Source organism: Macaca thibetana, chromosome 14 (assembly GCF_024542745.1).
Source record: "Macaca thibetana thibetana isolate TM-01 chromosome 14, ASM2454274v1, whole genome shotgun sequence".
Classification (NCBI taxonomy): domain Eukaryota; kingdom Metazoa; phylum Chordata; class Mammalia; order Primates; family Cercopithecidae; genus Macaca; species Macaca thibetana.
In genome coordinates, this window is record NC_065591.1 from 69,223,969 (window position 1) to 69,229,388 (window position 5,420).

Below are 5,420 nucleotides of genomic sequence, written 5' to 3' on the forward strand. Positions count from 1 at the left end.
AATGGGATTACTGGATCATATGGTAGCTCTATTTTTAGTTTTTTGAGGAAATTATATACTGTTCTCCATAGGAGTTATACTAATATATACACCCATCAACAGTGTATGAGGGTTCCCCTTTCTCCACATCTGTGCCAGGGTTTGTTATTGACTATCTTTTGGATAAAATCCATTTTAACTAAGATGAGATGATACCTCATTGTAGTTTTCATTTGCATTTCTCTGATGATCAGTGATGTTGAACACCTTTTTAAATACTTGTTTCCCATTTGTATGTTTTCTTTTGAGAAATGTCTATTTGGATCTTTTATCCAGGTTTTAATCAGATTATTATATCTTTCTCTATTGAGTTATTTGAGCTCCTTATATATTCTGGTTATTCATATCTTGTCAGATGGATAGTTTGCAAATATTTTCTTTCATTCTGTGGGTTGTCTCTTTACTCTGTTGATTGTTTCCTTTGCTGTGTAGAAGCTTTTTAACTTGATGTGATCCCATTTGTCCATTTTTATTTGGTAGCCTGTGCTGATGAGCTATTACTCAAGAAATCCTTACCCAATAGCTACAAATAAAAGCCATCTATGACAGACCCACAAAATACCCCTGCAGAGTTTCCCCAATGTTCTATTTTAGTAGTTTCATAGTTTCAGGTCTTAGCTTTTAAGTCTTTAATCCACTTCGATTTTATTTTTGTATATGGTGAGAGATAGGAGTCCAGTTTCATTCTTCTGCATATGGATATCCAGTTTTCCCAGCACCATTAATTGAAGAGACTGTCCTTTCCGCAAGGTATGTTGTTGTGAACTTTGTAAAAAATGTTCACTGTAGTTATATGCATTTGTTTATGGGTTGTCTATTCTGTTTCACTGGTCTATGTGTCTGGTTTTATGCCAGCACCATACTGTTTTGTTTACTATTGCTCTGTAATATAATTTGAAGTCAGGTAATGTGATGCCTCCAGTTTTGTTCTTTTTGCTCAGGATGGCTTTAGCTATTCTGGGTCTTTTGTGGTTCCATATATATTTTAGGATTACATTTCTGTGAAGAATGTCACTTATATTTTGATAGGGATTGCATTGAATCTGTAAATTGCTTTGAGTAATATAGACATTTTAATAATATTGTTCTTCTAATTCATGAACAGGGAATATCTTTTCACTTTTTGGGTGTCCTCTTCAATTTCTTGCATCAATGTTTCATAGTTTTCATTGCAGAGATATTTCACTTATTTGATTAAGTTTATTCCTTGATATTTTATTTTATTTATAGCTATTATAAATAAGATTATTTCTTTTTTCAGATTGTTCACTGTTGGAATATAGAAATGCTACTGATTTTTGTATTTTGATTTTGTATTCTGCAACTTTACTGAATTTGTTTGTCAGTTTTAGTAGTTTTATGGTGGAGTCTTTTAGGTTTTTCCAAATATAAGCTCTTATCAGTTGCAAACAAGGACAATTTGACTTCTTTCTTTTCAATTTGGATGCTTTTTCTTTCTTCCTCTTGTCTGATTGCTCAGTACTATGTTGAAAACAGTGGTGAAAGTGGGCATCCTTGTCTTATTCCAGAACTTAGAGGAAATGCTTTCAGTTTTTCCCCATTCAGTGTGATACCAGCTGTGGGTCTGTCATATATGGCCTTTATTGTGTTGAGGCATGTTCCTTCTATACCCAGTTTGTTGAGGATTTTTATCATGAAAGGATGTTGAATTTTACCAAATGCTTTTTTGGCAGCAATTGAAATGATCACAGGATTTTTGTCCCTCATTCTGTTGATATGATGTATCAAACTGATTAAGTTGAACCATCTTGGTATCCCTGGGATGAATTCCACTTGGTCATGATAAATGATCTTATTAATGTGTTGTCGAATTCAGTTTGCTAATATTTTGTTGAAGACTTTTGCATCAATGTTCACCAAAGATACTGGCCTGGCCTGTAGTTTTCTTTCTTTGTTTTTTGTTTTGTTTTTTTTGTTTTATGTGTCTGTGTGTGGTTTTGATATCAAGGTAATACTTGTCTTGCAGAATGAGTTTGGAAGTATTCCTGCCTTCTCTATTTTTTGGAATAATTTAAGTTGGATTGGTATTAGTTTTTCTTTAAATGTTTCGTAGAATTCAGCAGCAAAGCCATTGGGCCCTGAGCATTGCTTTGCTGGGAGACCTTTACTACAGCTTTAATCCCATTATTTGTTACTGGTCTATTCAGGATTTGGATTTCTTCATGGTTCAATCTTGGTAAGTTGTATGTGTCTAGAAATTTATCCATTTCTTCTAGGTTTTCCAATTTATTGACATACAGTTGTTCCTAGTAGTCTCTAATGAACTTTGAATTTCTGTCTGTGGTATCAGTTGCAATGTCTTCTTTTTCATCTCTGATTTTATTCATTTGGAACTTCTCTCTTTTTTTCTTAGTCTGGCTAAAGGTTTGTCACTTTTGTTTATCATTTCAAAAATGCAACTTTTCGGCTGGGCGCAGTGGCTCACGCCTGTAATCCCAGCACTTTATGAGGCCGAGGCGGGCAGATCATGAGGTCAGGAGTTTGAGACCAGCCTGATCAACATGGAGAAACCCTGTGTCTACTAAAAATACAAAAAAAGAAAAAGAAAAATTAGCCGGGCATGGTGACAGATGCCTGTAATCTCAACTACTCTGGAGGGTGATGCAGGAGAATTGCTTGAACCCGGGAGGCGGAGGTTGCAATGAGCTGAGATCGCACCACTGCACTCTAGCCTCAGTGACAGTGCAAAACTCAGTCTCAAAAAAAAAAAAAAAAAAAAAAAAGCAACTTTTCATTTTGTTGATCTTTTGTATTGTTTTCTTCATTTCAAATGCATTTATTTCTGCTCTGATCTTTATTATTTCTTTTCTTTTTCTAATTTTGTGTTTGATTTACTCTTGCTTTTCTAGCTTTCTCTCTCTGTCTCTCTTTCTCTCTCTGTCTCTCTCTCTCTCTTTCCCTCTCTCTCTCTTTTGTATTTTCTATACAGATGGGGTTTTGCCATGCTGCCCAGGCTGGTCTTGAACTCCTGGGCTCAAGCAATCTGCCCACTTCAACCTCCCAAAGTGCTGGCCACAAGGTGTGAGCCACCAAGCTAGCCTTCTAGGTCTTTAAGATGCATCATTAGGTTGTTTGTTTGATGTTTTACCTTTTTTTAATGTTGGTGCTTATTGTTACAAACTTTCCTCTTCATACTGCTTTTGTTGTATCCCATAGGTTTTGGCATGTTGTGTTTCCATTTTCATTTGTTGCAAGAAATTTTAAAATGTCTTTTTTAATTTCTTCATTGACCCATGATCACTCAGGAGCATATTGTTATTAATTCCCATGTGTTTGTATAGTTTTCAAAACTCCTTATTGATTTCTGGTTGTATTCCATTGTAGTGAGAGAAGATACCTGATATAATTTTTTTTTCAATTTTTTTTTTTTTTTTGAGACAGATTTTCGCTCTTGTTGCCCAGGCTGGAGTGCAATGGCACGATCTCAGCTCACCGCAACCTCCGCCTCCCAGGTTCAAGCAATTCTCCTGACTCAGGCTTCCAAGTAGCTGGAATTACAGGCATGCACCACCACACCCAGCCAATTTTATTTGTATTTTTAGTGGAGTCGGGGTTTCTCCATATTGGTCAGGCTGGTCTCGAACTCCCAACTTTGGGTGATCTGCCAGCCTCGGACTCCCAAAGTGCTGGGATTACAGGCGTGAGCCACCACGCCTGGGTTTTTTTTTTTTTTTTTTTTCAATTTTTAAAGTCTTATTTTGTGGTCTAACATATAGTCTATCCTTAAGAGTGATGGAAGTGCTGAGGAGAAGAATGTGTATTCTGCAGCTGTTGGATGAAATGTTCTGTAAATATCTATTAGGTCCATTTGGTCTATAGTACAAATGAAGTCTGATGGTCCTTTTTTGATTTTCTGTCTGGATGATCTGTCCAATGTTGCAAATGTGGTGTAGAAGGCTCCAGCTATTGTACTGGGGTCTCTCTCTCTTCAGCTCTAATAATATGTGCTTTATATGCCTGGGTGCTCCTGTGTTGAGTGCATATATTTTTATAACTGTTATTATCTTCTTGCTAAATTGACCCCTTTATCATTTTACAATGATATTCTTTGTTTTTGTTTTTGTTTTTGTTTTGAGACAGAGTTTCACTCCTGTTGCCCAGGCTGGAGTGTAATGGCTCGATCTCGGCTCACCGCAACCTCTGCCTCCGGGGTTTAAGCGATTCTCCTGCCTCAGCCTCCCAAGTAGCTGGGATTACAGGCATGGGCCACCATGCCCAGCTAATTTTGTATTTTTAGTAGAGACAGGGTTCTCCATGTTGGTTAGGCAGGTGTTGAACTCCCGACCTCAGGTGATCCACCCACCTCAGCCTTCCAAAGTGCTGGGATTACAAGTGTGAGCCACCGCACCCGGCCTCTTTGTCTTTTTTAAATAGCTTTTGTCCTGAAATCGATTTTGTCTTATATAAATACAGCTACTCCTGCCCCTTCTTTTTCCATCCATTTACTTTCAGTGTTTGTGTGTCTTCACAGGAGAAGTATATTTCTTGCAGGCAGTAGATCATTGGGTCTTGTGTTTTTAATCATTTCAGCCACTCTGTGTCTTTTGATTGAAGTTTAGTCCATTTGTATTCAATGTTATTATTGTTAAGTAAGAACTTATTACTGCCATTTTATTTGTGTTCTGGTTGTTTTGTAGTCTTCACCTACTTCTTTCCTTTCTTCCTGTCTTCCTTGTAGTGAAGGTGATTTTTTCTGGTGGTGTTTTAAATTCTTGTTTTTTATTTTTTATGTATCTGTTGTATGTTTTTTGATTTGAGGTTACGAGGCTTGCAGATAATATCTTACAACTCATTATTTTAAACTGATGACAACTTAACACTGATTGCATAAACAAATGAACTAACAAACATGCAATGAGAAAACTTATACAAACTCTACATTTTAACTTCATCTGCTTGCTTTTTACGTTTTTGCGGTTTCTATTTATATCTTACTATATTGTCTATATCTTGGAAAGTTGTTGTAGTTATTATTTTTGACAGGTTCATTTTTTGTGAGGGAGGCTTCCAGTAAAAACAAGAAAGCCTGCTGGACAAATTCTTAAAAAGCTGTAACACTGACAGGTTCGTCTTTTGTCTTTCTACTGAAGATGTGAGTAGTTTACATACCAAAATTACAGTGTTACAATATTCTGTGCTTTTCTGTGTACTTACTACTACCAGTGAGTTTTATATCTTCAGATGACTTCTTATTGCTCATTAACATTCTTTTCTTTCAGATTGAAGAACTCTTGTTTGCATTTCTGGTAGGACAGGTCTGGTGTTGACAACTCCCTCAGCTTTTGTCTGGGGAATTCTTTGTTTCTCCTTTATGTTTGAAGGATATTTTCACTGGATATACTATTCTAGGATTAAAGTTT

General features: G+C 36.3%; 1 non-coding gene across 1 annotated transcript; it reads right to left on the reverse strand.

Annotated features, from left to right (window-relative positions):
- Positions 1 to 5,059: 5,059 nt before the first annotated feature.
- LOC126936679 (U7 small nuclear RNA) lies at positions 5,060 to 5,120 on the reverse strand. The gene has a single exon (XR_007719504.1). It is a non-coding gene; the product is annotated as a U7 small nuclear RNA (small nuclear RNA).
- Between the last annotated feature and the right edge of the window lie 300 nt (positions 5,121 to 5,420).